The 27892-nt window shown below is 46.5% G+C and overlaps 1 long non-coding RNA gene across 1 annotated transcript; it reads right to left on the bottom strand.

The window, feature by feature from the left end:
• Positions 1 to 1758: 1758 nt before the first annotated feature.
• On the bottom strand, positions 1759 to 27123 carry LOC135385272 (uncharacterized). Its single transcript, XR_010420381.1, has 2 exons — positions 26929 to 27123; positions 1759 to 8336 (listed from the first exon to the last, which is right to left on the bottom strand). It is a non-coding gene; the product is annotated as an uncharacterized LOC135385272 (long non-coding RNA).
• Between the last annotated feature and the right edge of the window lie 769 nt (positions 27124 to 27892).

Raw genomic sequence — 27892 nt, 5'->3', positions numbered from 1 at the left:
TGACGGCATTCTGCGCGCTGATTGCATGGGCGATTGACGTCCCAGTGGGATGACCAGATGAGTTTTCTATATATGCGTACATTTTCTTGGTTTAACGCTAGGTGTGCCAGCGTCGGCGTGAACCACGATGTCCAAAATTCGAGTTTACGAAAACTACGAGGTGTTGAAACATGCATTTTCGTATGGGAAGTTGCTTTTGTGTATTCTATCGGCGGCCACTGCGGAAAAGTCTCTCCAGTTTCTGGTCAGAGACCCTTTAAGGTTGAGTCGCACATATGGAGAATGGTGCAATCCTGGATTATTATTATTATTCTTTATTTTCAGGAGCGCCTCCCCAGTCATGCGCTTGGTACAGATAAGTCTTTAAAATTTGCCAGGATATCCCGATGCATGCCCCAAAATTAAGTTTCTATATCCCATTATATACAAAACGTGTATAGGTGAGGATGTTATATAGCCTTTATCTACTCAAGCCATTCTCAATAGATATTCACTAGATTTCCACTATACCACGAGTAGATCATGAAGGGCAACAACTGGACTGCCTAGATTGCCACGCAATATGCTTGGTGTATATGGCTTGACATTCATTTTAAAGGGTGCCCAGTATTGCCGTTTTAACAGAAACAATGTACATACGTGTACATGTTGGCCTGGACTTACTTCAGCTTACTCAGGAGGCTGACGCGTATTGCCCGCGAGAAGGAGGGTTCGTCTAGAGGTTGTATCATGCAAATAGATGCGTTTTTCTTAATCTCAGGGAATCGTCTCGGTAGCTTTGAAATATCAACGTCGATATCCTCGCCCTGTCTACTTCTTCGTGTGTGGTCTCGTTCCCTCAACCTCAAGGTATGCCACCACCGTCGATAGCAACCTGGCTAAGGTCCGCGCCATCCCTCGTAGCTTCTTAAAGTAGCACAGAAGGCATTTTTAACACCCTGTTTTCTTCCTATAAAACTGTTAAGTAGGCCAGTAAGATGCACCATGCGAAGTAATTCACACCACAGAGTCATAATTACCTGAGAAATTGAATTTAAAGTAAGCAAAAAGCGACCGTGCGCAATGGCGGTGAGGAGCAGTACCAGCTTGTGGTCTCCCTGGAACCTAGCGCTGACGCTATAAGGAGAACGCTCGCTGATTGGTCTAGAGAAATGTTGCCTGCTACTCCTCTGTCATCCGCTACTCGGCTGTTCGGGGTTCTAAAAAAGCCTTTCTCCTGGTTCGGTAATGATTCGGCTGCTCCTTCTATCCCCACTTCTCCGGGAGAACTGGCAAACCTGGTTTACGGCGGCAAAGGGACAAGCCGCTGACCCCCACTGACCGGCGAACCAGAACGAGTTCTCCTTATTACGTCATCGGTGACGTCGCATCATACCTTCTCCTCCTCGTAATACCCGGAGAGGCGAGTTAAGGGTGAAGGCGCGGAACCAAGTTTATGTGAGTTTTTTTCTGGGAAACAAATTGCACACATCAAAACCTTTAGCGCCATTCGGTAAAATGACACACACACTTTCTTCAGACGTCTTAATCTTCAATAATTTTTTTTGGAAGGTCCTCTGTACTCCTTTAAGCTGGCCATTTTCAACGGACGGATAAACGACCGTTGGCTTCGTATTTGCTGGTGTGGTGTATTCAAGAATTATTGTTGGTGGTCTGTGACACTGCAGTTGGTGCCGGACTCACTTTCACATTACATATTTAATTAAGCTGCTAATTAGAATTTCTAATATCATCTTATGCATATCCACAGTGACGACCTCAGATGTACCAATTATTTGTTTATTCTGTGAAGTTCATGCATATGTGTAGAAACAATATCATTTCACGTTCCCTAGGAAACCCTACGTACGTGCGCGGATTGAACCGTGGGAAGCAACAGTTATTGCGTAAATATACGAAGGAGAAAACGAAAGGAGTAACTCTGCTCTTCCTAATAAAATATGTAGTGCCTTAGTGTCTCTGTCTTGGACACTTTACGTATGACCTCCGGGCGTTTGAAGAGGGCCTTTTAGTCGTCTTCACTTTGACACATCGCAGGCGTTGTCTAGGATTCGGATTGGGGTGTCTTTGCTCTGGTGCTCGCCTTCCGGCCTTACATGGAAGTGTAGTGCCTTGTCGTCCACCAGTCACGCTTGACCGACTATTTTGTGAACGACTCTCACATCGCCGTGCAGTCTGCTCTCCCAGCCTGGCATTTCCTCTTTTACTAGAGTGCTGCTGTTTGGTTGTAACTGTCGAACTGGCGCTTTGTGCACGATTCACACTTTGCTCTGCTGCTTTCCATCGGATATTCTGTGCGTGCTTGGCGTGTTGCTGTTCACCTGTGATGAGACTGGAGCCTTGCCGTGCAGCCTGCATCGCCGACCTAGAATTTTCTGTTTGACTGGAGTGTTGCTGATGAGTGCTCACACCTGACCCAGCGCTTCGTGCATCACTGGTGACGATAATTTGCTGCGAACCTCTTTGCTGTTTTAATGCTGCCTCCGTTCTCGACTGGGTAGTACCTGTATAACTGTGTTGTGAACCCTGCGTCGCCGACCTAGAATTTTCTGTGTGACTGGAGTGTTGCTGATGAGTTCTCACACCTGACCCAGCGCTTCGTGCATCACTGGTGACGATAATTTGCTGTGAACCTCTGTGCTGTTTTAATGCTGCCTCCGTTCTCGACTGGGTAGTACCTGTATAACTGTGTTGTGAACCCTGCGTCGCCGACCTAGAATTTTCTGTTTGACTGGAGTGTTCCTGCTCAGTTCTCACACCTGACCCAGCCCTTCGTGCATGACTAACGAGGGTAATTTGATGTGCATCTCTTTGTTGTTTTTCCGCTTTCTCCGTTCTCGACGTGTTAGTACCTCTATAACTCTGTTGTGAACCCCGCGTCGCCGACCTAGAATTTTCTGTTTGACTGGAGTGTTGCTGCTCAGTTCTCACACCTGACCCAGCGCTTCGTGTATGATTAACGACGGTAATTTGATGCGCATCTCTTTGTCGTTTTTCTGCTTTCTCTGTTCTCGACATGTTAGTACCTGTATAACTGTGTTGTGAACCCCGCGTCGCCGACCTAGAATTTTCTGTTTGACTGGAGTGTTGCTGCTCAGTTCTCACACCTGACCCAGCGCTTCCTGCATAACTAACGACGGTAATTTGATGTGCATCTGTTTGTTGTTTTTCTGCTTTCTCCGTTCTCGACATGTTAGTACCTGTATATCTGTGTTGTGAACCCCGCGTCGCCGACCTAGAATTTTCTGTTTGACTGGAGTGTTGCTGCTCAGTTCTCACACCTGACCCAGCGCTTCGTGTATGACTAACGACGGTAGTTTGATGTGCATCTCTTTGTTGTTTTTCTGCTTTCTCCGTTCTCGACAAGGTAGTACCTGTATAACTGTGTTGTGAACCCTGCGTCGCCGACCTAGAATTTTCTGTTTGACTGGAGTGTTGCTGCTCAGTTCTCACACCTGACCCAGCGCTTCGTGTATGACTAACGACGGTAGTTTGATGTGCATCTCTTTGTTGTTTTTCGGCTTTCTGCGTTCTCGACTGGGTAGTACCTGTGTAACTGTGTTGTGAACCCCGCGTCGCCGACCTAGAATTTTCTGTTTGACTGGAGTGTTGCTGCTCAGTTCTCACACCTGACCCAGCGCTTCGTGTATGACTAACGACGGTAGTTTGATGTGCATCTCTTTGTTGTTTTTCTGCTTTCTCCGTTCTCGACATGTTAGTACCTGTATAACTGTGTTGTGAACCCCGCGTCGCCGACCTAGAATTTTCTGTTTGACTGGAGTGTTGCTGCTCAGTTCTCACACCTGACCCAGCGCTTCGTGTATGACTAACGGCGGTAATTTGATGCGCATCTCTTTGTTGTTTTTCTGCTTTCTCCGTTCTCGACATGGTAGTACCTGTATAACTGTGTTGTGAACCCCGCGTCGCCGACCTAGAATTTTCTGTTTGACTGGAGTGTTGCTGCTCAGTTCTCACACCTGACCCAGCGCTTCGTGTATGACTAACGACGGTAGTTTGATGTGCATCTCTTTGTTGTTTTTCTGCTTTCTCCGTTCTCGACATGGTAGTACCTGTATAACTGTGCTGTGAACCCTGCGTCGCCGACCTAGAATTTTCTGTTTGACTGGAGTGTTGCTGCTCAGTTCTCACACCTGACCCAGCGCTTCGTGTATGACTAACGACGGTAGTTTGATGTGCATCTCTTTGTTGTTTTTCGGCTTTCTGCGTTCTCGACTGGGTAGTACCTGTATAACTGTGTTGTGAACCCCGCGTCGCCGACCTAGAATTTTCTGTTTGACTGGAGTGTTGCTGCTCAGTTCTCACACCTGACCCAGCGCTTCGTGTATGATTAACGACGGTAATTTGATGCGCATCTCTTTGTTGTTTTTCTGCTTCCTCTGTTCTCGACATGTTAGTACCTGTATAACTGTGTTGTGAACCCCGCGTCGCCGACCTAGAATTTTCTGTTTGACTGGAGTGTTGCTGCTCAGTTCTCACACCTGACCCAGCGCTTCCTGCATAACTAACGACGGTAATTTGATGTGCATCTGTTTGTTGTTTTTCTGCTTTCTCCGTTCTCGACATGTTAGTACCTGTATATCTGTGTTGTGAACCCCGCGTCGCCGACCTAGAATTTTCTGTTTGACTGGAGTGTTGCTGCTCAGTTCTCACACCTGACCCAGCGCTTCGTGTATGACTAACGACGGTAGTTTGATGTGCATCTCTTTGTTGTTTTTCTGCTTTCTCCGTTCTCGACATGGTAGTACCTGTATAACTGTGTTGTGAACCCTGCGTCGCCGACCTAGAATTTTCTGTTTGACTGGAGTGTTGCTGCTCAGTTCTCACACCTGACCCAGCGCTTCGTGTATGACTAACGACGGTAGTTTGATGTGCATCTCTTTGTTGTTTTTCGGCTTTCTGCGTTCTCGACTGGGTAGTACCTGTATAACTGTGTTGTGAACCCCGCGTCGCCGACCTAGAATTTTCTGTTTGACTGGAGTGTTGCTGCTCAGTTCTCACACCTGACCCAGCGCTTCGTGTATGACTAACGACGGTAGTTTGATGTGCATCTCTTTGTTGTTTTTCGGCTTTCTGCGTTCTCGACTGGGTAGTACCTGTATAACTGTGTTGTGAACCCCGCGTCGCCGACCTAGAATTTTCTGTTTGACTGGAGTGTTGCTGCTCAGTTCTCACACCTGACCCAGCGCTTCGTGTATGACTAACGACGGTAGTTTGATGTGCATCTCTTTGTTGTTTTTCTGCTTTCTCCGTTCTCGACATGTTAGTACCTGTATAACTGTGTTGTGAACCCCGCGTCGCCGACCTAGAATTTTCTGTTTGACTGGAGTGTTGCTGCTCAGTTCTCACACCTGACCCAGCGCTTCGTGTATGACTAACGGCGGTAATTTGATGCGCATCTCTTTGTTGTTTTTCTGCTTTCTCCGTTCTCGACATGGTAGTACCTGTATAACTGTGTTGTGAACCCCGCGTCGCCGACCTAGAATTTTCTGTTTGACTGGAGTGTTGCTGCTCAGTTCTCACACCTGACCCAGCGCTTCGTGTATGACTAACGACGGTAGTTTGATGTGCATCTCTTTGTTGTTTTTCGGCTTTCTGCGTTCTCGACTGGGTAGTACCTGTATAACTGTGTTGTGAACCCCGCGTCGCCGACCTAGAATTTTCTGTTTGACTGGAGTGTTGCTGCTCACTTCTCACACCTGACCCAGCGCTTCGTGTATGACTAACGACGGTAGTTTGATGTGCATCTCTTTGTTGTTTTTCGGCTTTCTGCGTTCTCGACTGGGTAGTACCTGTATAACTGTGTTGTGAACCCCGCGTCGCCGACCTAGAATTTTCTGTTTGACTGGAGTGTTGCTGCTCAGTTCTCACACCTGACCCAGCGCTTCGTGTATGACTAACGACGGTAGTTTGATGTGCATCTCTTTGTTGTTTTTCTGCTTTCTCCGTTCTCGACATGTTCGTACCTGTATAACTGTGTTGTGAACCCCGCGTCGCCGACCTAGAATTTTCTGTTTGACTGGAGTGTTGCTGCTCAGTTCTCACACCTGACCCAGCGCTTCGTGTATGACTAACGGCGGTAATTTGATGCGCATCTCTTTGTTGTTTTTCTGCTTTCTCCGTTCTCGACATGGTAGTACCTGTATAACTGTGTTGTGAACCCCGCGTCGCCGACCTAGAATTTTCTGTTTGACTGGAGTGTTGCTGCTCAGTTCTCACACCTGACCCAGCGCTTCGTGTATGACTAACGACGGTAGTTTGATGTGCATCTCTTTGTTGTTTTTCTGCTTTCTCCGTTCTCGACATGGTAGTACCTGTATAACTGTGTTGTGAACCCTGCGTCGCCGACCTAGAATTTTCTGTTTGACTGGAATGTTGCTGCTCAGTTCTCACACCTGACCCAGCGCTTCGTGTATGACTAACGACGGTAGTTTGATGTGCATCTCTTTGTTGTTTTTCGGCTTTCTGCGTTCTCGACTGGGTAGTACCTGTATAACTGTGTTGTGAACCCCGCGTCGCCGACCTAGAATTTTCTGTTTGACTGGAGTGTTGCTGCTCAGTTCTCACACCTGACCCAGCGCTTCGTGTATGACTAACGACGGTAGTTTGATGTGCATCTCTTTGTTGTTTTTCTGCTTTCTCCGTTCTCGACATGGTAGTACCTGTATAACTGTGTTGTGAACCCTGCGTCGCCGACCTAGAATTTTCTGTTTGACTGGAGTGTTGCTGCTCAGTTCTCACACCTGACCCAGCGCTTCGTGTATGACTAACGACGGTAGTTTGATGTGCATCTCTTTGTTGTTTTTCGGCTTTCTGCGTTCTCGACTGGGTAGTACCTGTATAACTGTGTTGTGAACCCCGCGTCGCCGACCTAGAATTTTCTGTTTGACTGGAGTGTTGCTGCTCAGTTCTCACACCTGACCCAGCGCTTCGTGTATGACTAACGACGGTAGTTTGATGTGCATCTCTTTGTTGTTTTTCGGCTTTCTGCGTCCTCGACTGGGTAGTACCTGTATAACTGTGTTGTGAACCCCGCGTCGCCGACCTAGAATTTTCTGTTTGACTGGAGTGTTGCTGCTCAGTTCTCACACCTGACCCAGCGCTTCGTGTATGACTAACGGCGGTAATTTGATGCGCATCTCTTTGTTGTTTTTCTGCTTTCTCCGTTCTTGACATGGTAGTACCTGTATAACTGTGTTGTGAACCCCGCGTCGCCGACCTAGAATTTTCTGTTTGACTGGAGTGTTGCTGCTCAGTTCTCACACCTGACCCAGCGCTTCGTGTATGACTAACGACGGTAACTTGATGTGCATCTCTTTGTTGTTTTTCGACTTTCTGCGTTCTCGACTGGGTAGTATCTGTATAACTGTGTTGTGAACCCCGCGTCGCCGACCTAGAATTTTCTGTTTGACTGGAGTGTTGTTGCTCAGTTCTCACACCTGACCCAGCGCTTCGTGTATGACTAACGACGGTAATTTGATGTGCATCTCTTTGTTGTTTTTCGGCTTTCTGCGTTCTCGATTGGGAAGTGCCTCTATAACTGTGTTGTGAACCCTGCATGCCCGCCGCGCCAGTTTCTGTAGAAATAGCTTCTTGACGGGAGCGCTGCATGCTCAGTCTTAAGCGAGATTCCTCTTGTTGTGAAGAGCTGACTCTTTGCTGTTCCGCATGTGTTTTCACCCCCATCCTTCGTGAAGAACTAGCTTCGTCATCTTCATTCTGCATCAACAAGCCGCCATTTCTTGATGAACTATCGCTTCGTTGTGCACCCCGGGTGATGGACCCCGTATTTATTGTGGAACTGAATCCTTTATTGCCATTCTTCCAGCTCAGCTCTGTGTTGGGTGCGGCAGTGCCTTGGTGACTGCTTGACAGTTCAGTTTGTGAGAACTTGTTACTTCGGTGTGTACCATGGCTGCTCGACCATGCAGCTTGTGCAGAACTGTCGACTTTCTTTGCTCTTTGGTGATCCGTCACGACAGTATGCGCTCTCTCTTCCCTATGTGTAGCTTTCTTTCTCGACTGGTGAAGTTGCAAAGACCTGTAATCCTGCGCATCTCCAATGCTCGACACGGCATTGTGCGTAGAATTGACTTTATGCCGGATAACATGATTGCTCCGCCTGGAACTTCGTGAAAAACTTGAACCTTGTAATGAATTCTGCATGTTCCACCCTGTGCTCTTTAAAGAACTCATTTGTCGTCCTATCCCCATGCTTGACCGGTCGTTCTGTGTAACTGAAGACAATTCCTTCATTTCACGTTGCACCGCAGGGTTGCTTCGGGACTCAGCATGTTGCACGTACAGGACATGCATGGCTGTAAGCAAGAGAGATATTTATTAGCGACACGGTACACATATGTACTTAACTCGTACAGTTTACCTATAGCCCTCTGTACCTTAAAAACCGTACGCGATTTTTTTATTCCGTGTTCGCGTCGCGAAGCAACTGTGGCTACGAGCGTCGTACAGATGTGAACAGATGGAGAGAGGACAGCCGGAAGGAGGGGTGGAACTGGGGGTAGTATGCGTCCTAGGCCGACTTCAAGGGGAACTATGCCGACATTTGTCTAGAAAGTCGTCGGAAAGCCCAGGGCCAACCTCAGACAGTACAGCCGGCAACAGGATTAGAACCTACCACCTCCCGGTCTTCAGCGCGACCTTTACTACCACAAACGAGCGGGACGCCTTAATCCGCTCGGCCACGCCGCTGATACACGATATTCTATTACTGGGTAAGGTGACATTGAAGATAACTAACACGTCTGACTAATATAATCATCGCACTGCTTGAAATCTTCGAGGTGCTCATTTCAGTTTCGCACACTTTGAACGGTGACTAAATACCAAATAACGTCATCCTGAATATCGGCTTCCCCGTGAAAAGAATTTTGTTGAAAATGCTCCGTTCCAATTACGTAGGAACATCGTCTTGTGGAACGTTTTGGGGGAGGGGAACTGAAACACACCCTATCGTCGGAAAATGTGATGATCGCCAAATGTGATAATGTGAAAATGTGATGATCGCTAAACTTAAAAAGATATGCTCAAAGAAATAAGAGCAAAGCTATAGTCTTCTGATCTACTAGCTTCCGGCCGACTAGCCACCTCTTGTGTAACGTACGGACGATGGAACTCGCGGTACATACTGTGCAAATAGACCGTTTTGTGGGCGAACAATTGTGCGTTTTCTCGTTCGTTTCTCAAGGTATCAGTAGTTTCAGCGACAGCCCTCTGTGAAATGGGTACGCTTTCTGATGCTGTTGCAAAGAGAGGTGTAACTTCCAAGGTTACAGATGATCGACTATAGGCTACAAAAAATATGCGAGGGTCACGAATAAAATTGTGGTAGCATCAGTGATGGCCAGTAGTTAACTACATGTAGTTAAACTACTAGTTAAACTACCTGATTGTAGTTAAAAAGTAGTTATGAACTACTTGCAGAAATGTAGTGGCAACTACTAGTTAAACTACTATTTTAAGTAGTTAGCTACAGTAGTTAGGTTACTGAAGGCGCCAACTACTTCCGATTTTGCCGCAAGCTTTACGGCACGATTGTGCTTCCGACTTTTACCTTGAGCTACTTGTTTGATGAGAACGGAGGTGCAGAGCAATTGTGTCGTGCATGTGTACTAAATCTTCACTTTTAATGCTTGTCTAGTGAAGCCTCATTTGATTTGCTGTGAAATAATTCTGCAGCTTAGTTTATCGCGTAGGCACAGAAAGAATCCCGCCGCAAGCTTTGTATTTGACGTTCGTAGCAATGGCTTGAGCCAAAGTTTATTATTGCTTGTGATTCATATTTAGGTGTCCAAGAACACTACAAGGGATTGGTGTTGGTGGACAACGTTAAGTAGTTATAGATGTAGTTAAACTACGTTGCAGTAGTTAAAAATGTAGTTTTAACTACTCCCCTGAAAAGTAGTTGAACTACTAGTTAAACTACTCAATCACAAATTAGTTAGTAGTTATAGTTAAACTACTGTAGAATTAGTTAGTGGCCATCACTGGGTAGCATTGGTAACAGAAGCCCTATATTGAACGCACGTGCATAATTCCATTAATCCCCTCAATGTATTCACCGGCGAAGGCTTGGACCTCTTGTCAAATAGGCCGCTGGTAGACGTCCACGAGGTGGTCTCGAGGTTATGTGTAATGGAGGTGATTTGAAAAAAGGAAAGGGAAAGGTTAGCCATACACGATGCTTGATATTCCGGAAAAGTCCCTGTTGGTCTTACGAACATCCTATAGGCACCGAGCAACGTATAGGCGTCGCTGCGGCGCCTAGCGCTCTGCGGAATGATCTGTCGTCAGCTGCAGGACGCGGAATGGCAAAGTCAGCTGAGTGGTGCACGAGCGCGTGAGATCGCAAGTCGTATCGATGCGCTTATAACGTCAAGGGCATCGCATTTGTCAGGAGTGGCAGTATGGGAGCAACACTCTCACCACTCCCAAGCACCACAGAAGCTTGGCCCAATATTGGCTAGATGGTGGCAAAACTGGTCAATATTGGTCGAGCATTCCCACGATTTACCTAATATTATCTGTTGCTTGGGTATAACGGTTCAGTATGTCCAGCACTACACGAATATTGGTTAGGTACTGCCCAAGCGGCACAGAAGACCAGGAAAAGGTTGGGAAGGCAACGGGGCTACTGGTTCTGCAAAGGCCGGTATCGAATGCAGGAACCCTAGGTTATGCCGATAGTATCCCAGTACCAAGAGAAAGGAGAAATGCGAGAGGCAAAAAAATGTGATGTACGTACGAAAACGTATCAATACTAGGAAAACAACGCTTCAGCGGTTCGGCTAACGTTGGGAACCAGGCTATCTGAGAAAATGGAGTAACGACGGACCCGTATGGTTCGTACGGTGTTGCGGATGTACTGCATAAAAAAAGGATAATCACTGCAAGCTCTAATAAAGCATATGTTTCTTGTGCCGATTTCGTTAGGTATTTTTCAGACGTGTAACGACTTGGTGTGCTAACACGCGTGCAACTCATGGAGGAATTCATGGATGAAGTGACATTGATGCAGTCGTAGGTGTTGGGTAGGTTGGGTAGAACTTGGGTAGTGAAAAATGTCCAGGATGAGCAACATATAAAACGTACCGCAAAACTGCTGTGTCAAACATTTGTCACGACGTTCACGTAAACATCATGTGAACGTCTCTTGCTTTCCTCGGCCTCAGCCTACGAAGAACCGCTAATGTTATGTTTGATAAGTGCCGCGAAAAGTGATTCAGCAAAGTAAAACTGTGCCGGGAACACCGTCGTAGGAGGGAGGTGTTTAATTAGATCACAGTGAAAGATAGCAGAAGACTGTAACTGGTCATGTAGAAAGCAGATCTCCTTGACCAACAGATCAATGGATTGTACAAATTGTCTTGCTGTCAGTGAACAACTGCCATTTTCCTCCCGTCTATACTGAGACATGTTGACCCAGAGCTTGGTTTCTGGATGCCACAAAACACTTCTGGCCGAGATGGTGCACTGTGACTCATGGACTGTGACTCAATGGGGCATTTACAGCTCAGTGGCACTACCACCTGAGGCAAGTTGACCGCTCAGATGCTGTCACTGCAGTGCTCTAGAAGACCCAGAGCATATTCTTCGTCACTGCCCACACTACCGAGCTTTCCAAACTACCATTTTCGGATCTCTCAATAATCTGTACTCCTGCCCCTCTCTCTAAAATTCCTTGGCCGATGGCTAAGTCGAGCCCACGGATGACTGCTCTCAAAGCTCTTTTGAACTCTATGGGACCTTATTTCCTTCCTCACACCACCAGCAGCTATGGGGTAGAGTGTTGCCCGTGGCGATGAAACTCCCTGTCCATCTCAAAATAAAGTTGATGTTGGAACGATTAACTCAATTTCTTATAACTTTCTTGAACAGCATCTGCAACTTGTGCAAGGTGGTTTAAACCACTCCTATAGCTACGTGTTCTATATGTAACATAGGAATGCTGGTATGTGAGTGAAGTGCTTAGTTTGCCACAGTACCAGAAACAGGAACACAAATGGCTGATAAATCTGTTACAGAATCTGGGCCTGGAGTATGAGCACTTGGAATGATCACAATTTTTAGTACCATGCAGAGGAAGATAGAGTAGAGTACCTTCAAATTTTGTACTACTTTTTCAGAATTTGTTGTAATTATGCTGCAGCTACATAGGCAGCAGTTTAAATGCTACTCACAATTGCAAAAACTTCATGCTAGCACTCAATTCTTTTTAAAAACTTTGGTTGGTGATGTGATTAATGTTTCGGTGACTTCCGTAGGCCCGGTTTCACCAACTCTGGTTAACTGAACCAAGATCAAAGGTTGCCAATTCTTGAACTTAACACACACTTCTTTTTTCCATCGGTGATGTGGTGAATGTTTCACTAATAACAACTCTTTTAGTGAAGCAGATAGTGTAATGACCGTTCATCTTAGTTCAGATGCTGAAAAGGTTGGTGAAACTGGGTCATAATGTTGCCTTTGTGTTCTCGTGCTGTGCAATGGTTTTTCAAGGGATTCAAACTACAAAAAAGGTTAATTATAAAAAAATTATTGGCATAACTATTTATACCTACTGACATACTTGTCCCGGAACGCACGTAAGAAACTCAACAGAATATAGATGTCATCACGACGTTGGTAGACAGACTGAAACCTAAACAAATCGGAAGGGGAGGGCTAGGTTCCACGAATGCGCACTTGTTCGCTGCCTCCGCTGGAAAGAAAAGTAGGACCGAAAGTCGCGTGCCCTTTCAGAGACCACTGTATTCCCCTCAAGATTGTGCGTTTTAGGCGCGACCTTGTCCGTCCCTAGATTTGAGTGTAGCTCAAATGCACCAAATTGGTGGCGCTGTTGAACAGTATGATGTCATTTGTTTACAAACCGGAAGAGATCTCCTGATGCAACAGGATATAAAGTGCACATACTTCTGTGCAGTTCGGTCAGTTTTCTTAAGCTCTCTGTGTTTCCTGTGCTACTTCTGCAGCTGTCCTGGGGGAGATTCAACCCAGAATTTGAGAAACAGTACTTATTTCGCGCCCATTCACCATACCAAAACCACAGTATGACAATATGTGTTGTCTCTTTGTTCAGCCTTATTTATACATACTGCAGCCATTATCATGGCTATGGCAGGAACAAGCAGTCTGCAAAGATTTCTTCAAAGTATGTTCCCTGTTTCCACCACCAATAGCATTCTGATTGGCAATTGTAGAAGGCAAAAAGCCGTACTTAAAAACGTTGATACCTGAACACAGGGCACAATATTCAGATGATGTGCACAGCCTAGTGAAGAGGATCCTGGGAGGACAAAGTATGAATCCTCTAAGCTGATCCTCAGCATACTGTTTAGTGATAAACCGAACAGCCTTCAAGTGAACCATTTCCAAACCGTTTCCAAGGCACTTTGTGCATGGATTTTGTATGCCAGCAGCGTAGTGTCTGCGAAAGGTAGTTTTCGTGTGCACTTCAAGAAGTGTATCTTTGCATTAGTGTGTATCTGTTTCTCTGCATGTTCTAGTGATATTTATTCACTTGCACCTAGTGTACTAACACACTAATTGTTGGGGATGGGGAATATACTTTTGTTTGTTTTGGGTTTGTTTGTTTGTTGTTTTGTTTTGGGAGTAGCAGAACTAGTCAGGAGACAAGTTCAATTTCTCCCTGGTTTTCTTTTAAATAATCAATCAATCAATTAAGAAGACAATTTTTTAAGAGTCTTAGAAGACACGTAACTAATGTGTGATTTCCACTAAAGATATTGAGAGAGGTGCACACCTAAATACCAGAAACCCTAAACTCAATTAATAGTAGGACCAAAATTACAAGGAATCATGCCGGCTGCAGCGTATAATACGGCGTCACCTACAAAGATTATCTTGGCAACAGTGGCGGTCTTTCTGCCCCACACTTTCGCCATTCACACCCATGACGCGTGTACGGCAGGTAGTCCGGTCGCTTGGGACAGCAAACTCGCAATCTACACCTCTCAGGGCTCTGACTATTCATCACGATACTGATGAAAGGTCTACCGCAAATGAATTTTGTAAACTGTTTACTAGGCCGTCTCTATCGTCCACGGCAACTGCATATCATGTATCAGTGGGAAATGACAAACGGAGTACTGTGTTGACCGATAACGCACGGTGTGCGGCCTTGGATGCTGATTTCAGCCTAGCAGAACTTGACGTCGCAACAAGTTCGAGAAGACTGTTCCCAGGATGCAAATCGTCCCAGGTCCCGACGGCGTTACCTGCAAGCATATAGGTAGCCTACACATCAACGCTCAGAATACTTTATTAAGTCTAATCAATAAGAGCTGGAATGAGGGCAAACTTCCTGCGATATGGAAAATCTCCAGAGTTGTGCCCTTGCTGAAACCGGGGAAATCTCCCAGGGATATGGCATCCTTCAGGCCAATTAGCTTGTCGAGTTGCGTGTGCAAGGTAATGGAAACGATGGTGCTAAGTCGAGTGGAATGGGTCATCGAAACACAAAAGCTGCTTCCAGAATGCATGTCTGGCTTCCGTAAGGGCAGGTGCACTATGGACAGCGTACTAGACCTGGTGACCTTCGTAGAACATGAACGCGCGCGAGGTCGCACGACAGCGGCAGCATTTTTAGACATCAAAAGGGCGTACGAGACGGTCAGTTACAGCCACGTCCTATATGATCTGTATAGCCTAGGAATACAAGGTCGGTCTCTACGGTGGATCGCAGACTACCTTGAAGGGAGGTCCGTGTATGTGCAAACCGAAGACGGGAATAGTGACAGTCATTGCCTCTTAAGCGGGGTGCCACAGGGCGGCGTGTTGAGTCCCCTGCTGTTCAACGTGGTCACGGCGAACCTGCCGCAACGGTTGCCGAAGAACGTGCACATTAGTGTGTACACCGACGACATCTGCATATGGGGCTCTGGTGTGCAGATGCCCGCATTGCGGCAGCGCCTTCAAAATGCCTTAGATTGTACGGTCTCCTTCTTAACGGAGAGGGGCATGGATATATCAGTCGAGAAAACTGTATTTCTTCCCTTCAGTCGAAGGAAAATGAAGACTTTTCAACTGAAGCTTGACGGCCAGCCAATAAGAAGAGTGTCTCATCACCGGTTCTTGGGAGTAATAATCGACTCGCAGCTCTCGTGGGCTGCGCACATTAAACACCTCAAGGAAAGAACTGACGCACGTATCAACATCCTACGGCGTATCAGCGGCTCCCGCTGGGGAATGTCGACAGCGTCTCATCTCGCCATACACAAAGCACTCATTCGGCAGATGATGGCCTACCATTTGCCCGTACTGCACGGAATAAGCGACACGTCAGAGAGGACACTGCAAAGCGTATTATCGAAAAGCTTAAAAGTCTGCCTCGGTGTACCTTGTGCAACTTCAAATGTCCTAACTACAGTAGAAGCCAGAGAACTCCCATTAGATGTACTGAGGACGCAGGAAACAGTGCGGCACTACGTTCGTCTATGCACGCGGCATCACAAACACCCCCTTGCAAGGAAGGTTGCACGTCGAAATTCGCAATTCATCAACGTGATAGCTCCATATCGCAGTGCTTTACCAAAAGCACATTTGACATTAACGGCGGTCGATCCTCCGTGGACACTGCAACTTCCTCGTATCGCGCTGACTGTTCCTGGTGTATATCACCAAAAGGCTTCACTACCATCTCCAGTGTTGAAACAGTACTGTCTGTCTCTGATGGAGAGCCATCGTGCCAGGACCGCAATTTTCACAGACGGGTCGACGTCAACGTCTGGGTCTTCATCAGCGTTTGTTGTACCACAGCATAGTAGAGAAGGAATGGCAAGGCTTTCCCACAGAACATCGTCGACAGCAGCGGAATTGGTAGCCATGCAGCTTGCCATGCAGTATGTGGCCGCACGCCAGGAGCCCGCGCAATGGGTCATATATTGCGATTCAAAGGCCGGCCTCCAAGCCATAACATCATTCTTGGGAAGTGGCTGTATGGCGCCAATAGTACGGGACATTCTCATCGCATACAAGAAAGCAGCAGATACTGGCCATGACATACTGCTTCAGTGGATTCCTGGACATGTTGGCATACGGAGTAATGAAGCTACAGATGAGATGGCGGATATAGCGCACCAATCGTCAACGGAACACACGGTGACATATTCCACGTCAGATGTGAAGCACATGTTAAAATTGCTGACAGAAGACATTTGCAGAGGACAATGGTTACAAGTCGACAGGCGGTCATCCTTGCTTCATCAGATTGATCCGGAGCTGAAATTCCGTGTTCCGTCCAGCATACCGCGACCTATACAAACACTTTTGCATCGGTTTCGCCTTAACGTTCCGTATGGTCAACACTTTCTCCATAAAGTCGGCAGGGCTAGTTCAGCAAACTGTCCAGTGTGTGCATCTGTGGAAAACACGGAACACATCGTTATGCACTGCACAAGATATGCATCCCAAAGGGCTACATTGAAGTTTGCTCTAGACCGCTTGGACAATAGAACCTTCGATATAGTCAAGGTTCTAGGTGTATGGGAACCCAGGAAGAGAGATGCGGCGTTGTCAGCGCTTGTCAACTTCGATGTGAGCAGTGAGATGGAATCTGTACTTTAGGACGGCATTCTAGGCATGCGTCGTCGAGTTCCCCGTTCCTGTTAGTTTCTTGCACTTCAGCTCACTTCTAGCGGATGTAGCTACGCATATGCACGTACAGTTCGGTGACTGGGAGGGGTGATGTCTTTCTATTTTTACCTTTTCATCTTTTCAGTCTTCTTTCTCCTTTCATTCATTTCATTTCGTTTGTGGGAGTAGCAGAATTCGTCAGTGACGAATTCAATATCTTCCGTTTTTTTTTCTATAATCAAACTCAAACTCAACAATTACAAGGGAATATATTGAGGTTTGTCTTGTTCACAAAAGAAATCATTGCACACTCTGGAAAGTTCATCCGTAGTTGTCATGGCCTACATCAATCATAAACACTGCAAACGACTCATTGAGCATAGCCGGTCCGCGGTACGGAAAGTGAAACGCATCATTGCCCATTGTGAACATGGTCACGCAGCAGTGTTTGCGGCTTTGCATGTCTCATTAGTTTTTTTATCACTTTGTTATGAGATGACTAATGCTTTGCCAATTCAACAGGAACATAATTATACTCTATAACAACTTGTTTGCAAAGCATATTGATTCGTATGCACTTCCTTTAATCGCTCCAGGAGTCTTTGTCTCTCGTAACATATCTCGGCAGATGCAGCTTGTCATATAGGTAACACAATTTTGGCACAGTATTTGCTCGATATATCCAACAAGCAGAGGTATCGAATCTTTGTGCCAAAATCGTGTGCCACGTGTCCGTCTAAAGACGAGTCGCTTAGATGGAATAGGTATAGCACCTTGATGTTGAATGCAAGAAGTTAGGTCCGTCAGGTCCGTCGCATTATTTTTCACTGCATCATGACGAGACCCCCGAACCTACAGCATACGTCACTTGCGCACAGCAGTATAACATTTATATTATTGTATATGTGTCAGGACACACACGCTCACGCATGCACAGACAAAGAAAGATACCAGCTGTCGCACACACAGCCATCCCAAGAGCTATGCCCATCTTCATTTATGCATCCAGGAATCCACAGGAAGACTGCCGAGGCTTTCCCACTCGCATTAAGTACCTGTACCTTGAACTTCGGTGTACACTTCGGTACAGTTCGGTGTACACTCCAGAAAACGAGAACCGCTGATTGCTGATTTCATGGGCGCCGCCGTGCTAGCCGAGAAGGACAGTTCAACAGAGGAGCAATTTTAGGTGAATGCGCAGGTGGCCCTAGTGTTGGGCGCAACAATTTGCACTTCAAATGAAAACGAACGTAAAACATCAAGAAGTGAGCAGCGAGGATGCTTGCTTGTTCATTTGCCATTATTTGGGCCTGTAATCCACATCAGGGTTCAGAAAAGCTGCTAAATGCCGATGGCCGGCACAAGAATGATGTGTTTGCAATGCTTTTCGTCCCGTTGCGGTTCCAGCGAATATACCTTTTTTGCTGCTTCCTTCCTCTTTTCTTTTTTTTTTCTTTATCGTTTTTTGCTGTTGTCGGTTCGTTCCGGAGCCCTGGCTTGGAAAGCTGCTCTCGTTTAGTTTCGGTATCGTCGGAAATTGGGGTAATCAGGAGCTTCGGAATGTCGGGGCAGGGGGGACAGTCCACCCCTCTATAAGACTATAATGACCAATAAGAATGACTAATTAATTAAATTCATTAATTAACTCTTTAATCAGAACGTCCTGAACAAAAGCCAGATACCGATATGGGAGACTGTCCTAGTTAAAATCCACACCACGTTTAAAACTTTTGAAACAGGCACGTGTATTAAAATATCCTTCCCTGGATTTTGACATGCAAATGGGCCAAAACCCAAATGGGGGGGGGGGTCTTCGTGGTACGGGACCTGTATATACTTCTGTATTTCAACTGCGCTCGCAACTATATTGTCTTGGCTCAGAAACCGTATGTTTCTGGAACGTAAAGAGAGGAAAAAGGAATCATAAAACACGAATATACTTCAAGTACTCTTCTCCTTAGGGAAGCGAGAGTTCTCCGTTTCTTTGCTACACGCTGTGAAATTGAACCGCTGTTTTTATACCAGCTATTTGTTGACTCTACGTTGCACTAGCAGGCGCCCACAGCTCCCCATAGAGCCCATAGTTTGAGATAATTCAGGCAACACTGGACATATGACCAATGAAAATGCGTCGTGATGCCTAGCAGCCAACCAATCAGCAACCTCTCAGTTTGGCTCGGCTTTCGGCCGGCCCTGGCTGCCATTGACTTCTACTGGTTTTCATACCTGGCGCCCGTTATTCCAAAATAACTAAGACATTTTTGATAGGCGAAATACATATTTATTGATGCAACGTATAAACTCAAATGTTTGACTCATATATTCACCGTGCGTACAGGACGTATCGTTCCTTGTATAGACAGTAACCAAACCAAGTTCGAACTTGCAAAGCAAACATACAGTCTACTTCTGGAGGCGAGCGAAGTCCACGAGTGCGTGCGTTTCACAGATGAGCATCATCTTCTCATTCTGGCGATGCACCGTAGGTCACACAGTCACGGGAAATACTTTTGTCGTACGAACAGTCTCTTCTTAGTCGCTGTATTGGAAAATGCGACAGCGCTCGAAAGTGTTCCTCAGGCGTCAGCTCACCAAGCATTCTAGTTCCGACCCGGCAAGAATGTCCGTAGGTTGACATTTTATCGGAGATCAGTACATGGCCAGAGTCACTATAGCTCACGAACAAACCCGCGCGTACACTTCCTCTTTGTTCGTTGTGGACAACCGACATCGTCGAGCCGCGGAGACGCAGCGACCTCGCTTGGAGCTGCCCGCCTGGCCAACTGCCCAGACTGCCCGCGAAAAGTGAGCTGTCAGATATTTCGAAACTTTATCAACCAATCCCGGAGTGCGCATCCTCCTTTGGCCAATGGGCATCCGTCATGATGCCTGACGATGTAATACCACGTGACTGTGACGTGTTTTATTTTTCTACTGCCGCAAATGCGAGGAGCTGTGGAGGCCTGGCACTAGTGTCAGCGCGCTGAGCGGTTGAGCTGGAATTAGAATTAGAATTGGAAATGAAACAAAAGTAATAATGAATGATACTAAAAAGAAAAAGAATGAAAAGTGTTGAGCTATCTGAGCTGATGGAGGTCAGTTCACTCTGCAAATTGTTGAACCGACGACTAGCGCCACCTTCGAACTCAGGTAAAATTAGCTCTCTGTTGAACGTTGGACTGTCCTTCTCGGCTCGCATGGCCGCACCCATGAAGTCAGCAGTCAGCTGTTGTCGTTTTGTGGAGTGTGCACCAAATTGTTTGCAGTTCAAGGTACAGGTACGTAATACGAGTGGGAGAGCTTCGGCAGTCTTCCTGTGGATTCGTGGGTGCATCAACGAAGATGGGCATAGGTTTCGGGATGGCTGTGTGTGTGACAGCTGATGTCTTTCTTCGTTTGTGCATGTGTGTTAATAATTGGGAGTTTACGTCCCGAGACAACTGAGATCATCATCTGTGTATGTGTGTGTGCGCACTCTTGTTTAGGAAGCTTGAACTCTGCCCTAATACATATACAGTACTATGAATGTTATATTTCGCGCAAGTGACGTCTGATATGGATCAAGGGTTTCGTCATGATACAGTGAAGGATACTGCGACACACTTGATTGAAAGCATTGCTGCGAGTTAGCTTGTTTCCCGACAGATTGTGCGCTGAACTGAACTTGCATTTTTGTAAAACAACTTCAATATAATGCAGTTGTAGCCAGATAGTTTCCTTGGTTTTGTCGCATATTGCGCTCACTTCATCTGCTTTTTCTTGTGCCCTGCTTGGGCTATCGCGGCCTCAATGGGTGTCCTGACACAGGGTTTGGGAAACACTGAGGTATGCTATATATTGTTGCATGTGACATATTGTACTGTACTGAAGCCAGCTTCATTGTTGTATTGTTTCTTCGCATGGTTACTTCTTCAACGTTATTTGAATGAGGAATGCGGAGAATGAGGAAATGTATGCCTTGCATGTTCCGGATGTTCTCTAATTGCTGACCCCTGCTGTTACACAAAAAGATTAGCAATTGTAGAACAGGAGACAGAGAAACATGGACACAATCACATGGATTATCTGTGCCATGGAGATTACTACGAATATTTTCCGAATGAAATTTACTTAAAACTCGAAGAAAGGGTCATCCGCTTCGACGCACCCGTTTCCGGAAAGAGCAACACGCTCACGTGCGGTACCGCGTTAACGCATCGGGCGCAGAATCCCGTTCGGTTTCGTTTATGCGGTTGGGGAAACGTGGCACGGCGCGTTGCCGAAACGTCTTCGAGGACGCGGGTGACCCTTTCTTCAAGTTGTAAGTAAATTTCACTCGGAAAATATTCGTAGTTACGCTGTGGTTTATAGAGAAAATATCAAACTCTTCGATTGAAATTCTCTGTCATCGCAAAAGAGCGCTGGTCAAAGTGAGCGAGCTAAAGCTTGCGTATTGTGAACTTACACATTCTACAACACAGATCGTAAATCGTAATACCCGTTCAAATTTTAATTAAGCTCTTACTGATGTGTGGTAGTCTCCACTTCTCCTGAAAGTGAATCGATAAATTTTAGCATTTAAGACGCAATCAAATATCTTGTATAGTATGTGTGACTATATGCGCAACTTTTTAATCTATATCTATAAAAAAACAGTAAGAAACAGTGTACAGTTTTGACTTTGAAAATTTAAATAAGAAAATGATCTTTAGTGTGGAGTTTGCGTTTTACCATTACTGAAGTTTTCCCCACGCGCTGTGCTGCTTGGGTGGGCATTTTCGCCCAATATTCCCAAGACCCTTCCAATATTGGATATGTATTGGGAATAATGGCCATTGCTGAATAACTGAAAAAAGAGAAAGTAAAAGAAAATTTTCGATGGATCTACTGAATGTCTCACACTAAAAGCAGTAAAAAAAACACATGCGTTATGACAATTCTTTACTTCAATATTTTGTGCTGCTTGGGTGTAATCAAATTAAACTTACACAGTTCACCGTTGATTTTGACCCTAAGGAAAGCAGGATCCTCGAATTTGCGGAAGTTCGTGCGACAATGAAGGTATAGTGTCTGTTTTCTCTTAGAACTAAGTGAGCTTTTGGTCGGTGATCCCATTTACTTGATGTTTCAAGCCTTTATCATTGAATTTAAGCGTGTATATCTGTAGGGCATCCTCTGTACGTCATTGTGTTGTTTGGGAACGTATTGCCAGTCAGGACATGTAACATGCTATATATTAATAAATTCAGTGACCTATATCTATGAAGCCGGATCAGAAATGTTGAATACGTTTTTTGGTGCTTGAATTTTCTTTTAAATGAGATCTGTCAATTTTTTTATCTTTTCAGTGCAGTTGTTGGCGAATTGGGATAGTACTCCTATTGAATGCCGTGTCACCCATCCTGAAAACAACAACAACTTTATTTTGAGATGGAGATTGGGGAGGTACACCGCCAGAGGCGATACTCTACCCCATTGCTGGTGGGGATGTGGGGAATAAAATAATGAGCCCCTTCACAATAACGATCGAAGTCCGATAGTGTCCAGAAATGTCAAAAGAGCTTTGAGCGCAGATCGTTGCTGGGCTGGATTGGGCCAGGGACCAAGCAATTTCGATAGGGAGAAGGAGCGAGAGTCCAGCTGACTAAGAGACTCGGAGAGTGCGGTTCGGGAAGGTTGGTAGTGGGGGCAATGAAGAAGCATGTGCTCCAGATCCTCAAGAGCACCACGGTGGCAGGCCACCGAGGCCACATCGAAAGGCCACATCGAGTCGCATTTGGCGGATTAATGCAGTATCTTGACGAGAGGTGTTTCGTGGCATGCGAGAAGCGAGTGTTGGATCAACTCTGCTCATCATAGACGGAGGGGAATGTCTGTTGTCCATTGGCGGGAAGCTAGGGGTGTCACGAGGCGTCGAAGAATGGAACGGACGGTCTCCTCTCAGCAGAACAATACTGGTCCGTTTCCGAGACGAGAGTGCTGCTTCGGCGGCGCTGTCGGCCTGCTCGTTCCTCACGACACCACAATGCGCTGGAACCCACTGAGAACTAGTCTGTGGCCTGGTGCGTAGACAGTGTGGTAAGCCATTAACACATCTGTGACTAGGGGTGCGGATGGGCCTCGTATGCCGGAATTTCATTTGAAGATTTGGAGTCTGTGAAGACTGCCCATTCCAGCGGGGTAAAATCAGCGATGTTTTGTAGAAAGAAAAGGATGGCATAGAGTTCCGCAGCTGTGGAGGAGGTTGGATGTGAAAGGCGTCGTCCTTGCACTACGCCTTCGGATGGTATGACGAATGCTGAGGCGGACTTGTTGTTTCGGGATGCGCCATCTGTATTTGCTGCCGTAAACGTAGAAAACTTCTCGTCTACCAGAGCATGAAAATGGGCTTGGAGGACTTGAGGGGGGACCTGATCTCTTCTTTCCAGAAGGTTTGTAAGGCTTACAAAAGTCGGCGGTACTGGCAGAGACCAGGGGTGTTCCGGCGGTATAGTGTCCTTAGCTATGAAGCCAGTGAGAGTGTGGCGTGTCCCCTGCGGTACTCGATAGAAGTCGCTTTCAGGGCGGCATCGAATTTTCCTGAGGAGCGGCTGACGGGGAATGTGAGCACGCACACGTAGGAAGACCCGAGCCGTTCCACGTTCACATAGAACCTCAACCGGGAGTTCACCAGCTTCAGCCAGTACTTGCCATGTTTCAGTCATTCTTGGAATTCCGAGGCAGAGACGAAGGCTTCCAGCAAACAGGGAACGAAGGGTATTCAATGATGTTGTTGATATCCTGTGCAGAATAGGAAGGCTGTAAAGCACAGTCGCCTTCACCAACGCCGCGTGAACTGCCAGCAGGGAACGCTGATCACAGCCCCATCCTAAGCCAGAAAGATGTTGAATTGCGGGGAGCCATCGCAGCACTATAATTTTAAGGTGTTTAATGTGGCGAGCCCAGCACAAGTCTGAGTCGATTACCACGCCAAGGAAGCGGTGGAAGCGTACCGGCTCAAGCTTCTTGGCACCGACCCAAAGAGGGAAATTGGTCATAGCTTTGCGCGTGAAAGGGAGTTGACGCACTCTTCGGGTGAAAGGTCCATCCCGAGGTGCGTGAGGTACGTATGTACATTATTTAAAGCGAGCTGCAGGCGGCGCTGTATGGCTGGGCGTGATTTTCGTACTGTCGAAAGGGCGACGTCATCTGCATACACGGAAAACGACACTTTGCGGGGAATTACTGATTGATCACCACATTAAAGAGTGTCGGACTAAGAATACTTCCTTGGGGGACTCCTTGAGGAACAGGATGCTGAGGGCTTTGGCCTTGGGACGTACGGACAGCGACAGTTCAGTCGGTAAGGAAGTTGAGAGAGGCGGTACCCGAGACGGGGAGGGAGAGGGGACGGGTACCGCCTCTCTCATCATGCACCAGCTTGTCAGCGCCCTGTCACTTCTTTCGGTAAGGAAGTCTTGGAGCCAGAGGAAGAGCCGACAGGATACCATAAACGAGCGCGAGGCGTGCAGCACACAAATGTGCGAGACGGTATCATATGCGTGCTTGATGTCGAGGAAAACCGATAGGACGATCCCCCGATGGGCACGAGCGTGTTGGACTGTAGAGACTAGGTCGAGAACTGGATACATGGAGCTTCGGTGGCGACGAAATCCAGCCATTTCGTGAGGGTTGTTGGTTGGTTGGTTGGTGGTTGGAAAAATAACCACCAAAATAACGCACGTTGTTTTTCGAGCCACCAGTCGAGGCGATGCAAAACCATTCTCTCCATCAGTTTTCCCATATATCTTGTCAGGCTCACAGGGCGAAAAGAAGATAGGGCATTTGGGGGCTTGCCTGGTTTCAAGATGGGAACAACCATTGCCTCCTTCCAGGTAGGTGGTAAAGATCCTTGTTGCCAAGACGTATTATACACATGAAGGAGAGCTTGGAGTGACCGCCCGTCAAGGTTTCGTAGTGCGGCACAGGTGATTTTATCGGGTCCCGGGGACGAGCCGGCGTTCACAAGCTTCAACGCTGCCTTTAGCTCGATGACTGTGAAGTCGCGGTCCATAACTTCCGGTGGACGGGGCCAGTCTTGGTGAACTTCAGCCGTCAAACTGTGGACAAAACTGCGGTGTAGCGGTGTCGTCGAGGCAGCCGCCGGTGTCGTACCACACAGAAGTCCGTCGCTAGCGTGTTCTCGTCTACACCTTTAACGATAGCCAAGGCCGCGAGAGGATTCTTTCGACGGGGCGCCTCCTTCAGAGATCGGATTGTCCGCCAGATCTTCTGGCCGGGTGAAACGGTGAAAGATGGTGACAAAATTTACGCCAACGCTTCCCGTCCTCTTTCTTAAGTTCTCGTATTACTTTAGCTTTAGTAACATTAGCCATTTAGTAACTCTAGCCATCCTGAAAACATCGTCGTGGGTATCGCAGAAACATGATTGCGAGTTGATATCTGCATTTGAATGGGTGCTGGCTTCGTGAACGTGGAAAGTATCTTCAGGAGGCTGTCGGGGTATTTCCACATCTACCACTGTCAGCTGAAGGTAGTGTACTGTTCGCTATACAGCTAGCCCACCCAAATTTCTCTTCTATGTATTTATTTTTCCTCTTCTTGCTCAGAACCCTTCTTTTAGTAAACAACCCTGGTAATGTGTATCTACTACCAGCAAAAGATAGGGCAGCATATTGGATCAACCAGTGTTGAGCCGCGTTCATAAAACGGCGCCTCCTCAATATTACCTGAAGAATGGATATCTCCTATTGACAACAAGTTCGTATCTTCTAGGATAGTCAGTCCCACAATTCTACTTTCAACTGGAACTCTACTTTTGTAATATATTGTCAGCCTTCGAGGTTACCAAGATTTATTATTTTGCGCCTACCATCTAATCTGGTGATATCAACCTACAAGAAATGCATTTTTGATTATCGCATATACTGTGGTCATGACTGGCTGTGTGAAGGGTGATGAAGTCGAGATGCCGCGAATCAGTGTCCCACAGTAACTCCTTGTTTTATGTTATGCACTACCATGTGTACACAAGAGACGATAAGGAGGGGGAATAAGCACTTTGTCGAGAAAAAGCGCAGAAGACAGTGAAATCGAATCTGGACTTGCTATTCTGCTAAAAAAATGAGGAACAAGACGAATGAAAAGGAGTATACAAAGAATATGCATTAAAGACGTCTTGAAACTGTTGCTGATACTGCCTCAGTGTGTGCTTGTAGGAGAAGGGCTAAGGGGTTAGGCAGGGAACGTCTGCTAGTCGCATTTCGCATATCAAACGAAATGTTTATTAGTTCCCCACAGGTATGAAACAGCCTGATTGGCTAATCACAATAAATGATGTGAAGAAATACGATGTAATCATGTCACTTACAGAACGAGTTTGACCTGCTTAGGTGCTCGCTTTTTTGGTGCTAATTTTGCGCTCTACGCATTCCACCCAACTGCGTAAGAGTTGACGTTGTTTGGAATTTAGCTGTTTGCACCACAAGCACAAGTGGAAAGAAGAAAGAAAACAATGCAGACGTTAATGTGTTCAACGTGGTCCGCTTTCCTACCCCTGAAGACAAGCGCTCCGCAAGGTGGCGCTTCGTTGGAGGAGAAACACGCTGGATCGGTCCACAGAGGCATAGCTCCGCATTGCGGGCCCTCGAAACTCATGATCACAATCACCTGCTAAGGCGTGAGTTCCCAAGCCGCACAATGTACCGCCGCACAATGTACAAGTGCAATTGGGATGAACGGGTAGGTGGAAAGCTTTGAACAGTCCCGTGAAACTAAAGAACGTTGATAAGACATATGCCGTCCACCACCATTGCACTCGACTTTCAGTACATTGTGCTGCTTGGGTTCGGGCACTGCTACGAACACACGGGTGAACATGGCGTATCGGTGAGCTGGCTCATGCCGGATATTAGCGCACTGACCAGATAACATCACATCTGCTCTGTTTACAAGTGCGATGTTATCCGGTGAGTGCACTAATACGCGGCATGATCGAGCTCACCGATAGGTCATGTCGACCTTCACGTGAGTTCGCAGTAAGGCCCAAACTCACGCCTTATCAGATGATTGTGATCGTGAGTTTCGAAGGCCCTTAAATGGCGAGCAATGCACAGAGGTAAAGATCGCCATCACATTGCCAACATCATATCCACAAAGCAAGCCCTGTCCAGCCGGCCTCGTAGACAACGTCAGATTAAAAAGAAAAAGGAAAGAAGCTGGACGCATAGGGAATAAACATATTTAGTAAAGAGCACCTTGGTGAGGTAGAGGACCGCTGTCTACACCTAGTTTGTTGCTTCATGGTTCAACACTTACCGACTAGTATCACGCCGAAGAAATTCATCCTGAGGATATCAGGTTATCGTCGGGAGTGGTGCGGATGGGAAGCTTGCACGGTGGCAGCCCACTACGCAACCATGAAATGCCGTTATGTAGAGTGCACTGCCTGTCTATTTCGTCACGCATGGATATCTCTCATTCATCATGGCGCAGGTGTACAGGCACAGTAGGTTGGACGACACCCTACAGTGATGCTTCAGTATCAAGACAGATAGCAGGACACGTTTTATAAAATGCCTGCAGTCCATTTCGTAAAAGAATGCGAATAGAATACGATGTAGAGTATGACGAAATACAAGAACTAGATGAACGGTAACACGGACTGCATTGAATAACAAAGCCGTAATCAGTCATAACCAACGTTATGTAAGGTAAGAAGCCGACCATATTCATGATTCGCACTCCGAACAAAGCTCTGCACGACTGTCAAGCATATCGTTTTCGGATGCCTTGAGAGAGACGTACATGTGCGAGCACGCATTGTTCGGGCGCAGTAAAGGTTCAGACCTGGGACTTTAAGTGCGCGTGGCTTGTCAACAGTTTGTCTGTCCTCTCGTTTGATAGAAGTCTACTTTGTAGAATGGTAGCAGCTTCTCCATGAATGCGCGTTTTTGGTAATTCACACATAGGCATGGGTAGCGCGGCTGTTATCCCCTATGAAAATGTATTTTGCCTTTCTACAGACTTCTTATGGACTTCTTGTTTCCTGTCTCGACAGTGTGTTGACTTTGACTTCTTGTTGATCAAGTCAACAGGAATTTCTGTTGACATCATGTTGACAGTCTCTTGAACTACATTATGTGTACCCTCTGTGGGCAAGGTACATAAGTGTCGTTGTTGACAGTTTGTGGACTTTCTGTGCACCTATGTAACAAGTACTTATTTCAACCGTTTTTATAGATGGATTTCGTATTAGTAATTACTGCATTATCGGCCAGTA

Source organism: Ornithodoros turicata, chromosome 2 (assembly GCF_037126465.1).
Source record: "Ornithodoros turicata isolate Travis chromosome 2, ASM3712646v1, whole genome shotgun sequence".
Lineage (NCBI taxonomy): Eukaryota > Metazoa > Arthropoda > Arachnida > Ixodida > Argasidae > Ornithodoros > Ornithodoros turicata.
Note: the sequence above shows the minus strand (reverse complement) of the source record. Positions and strands in the feature narration are given on the sequence as shown.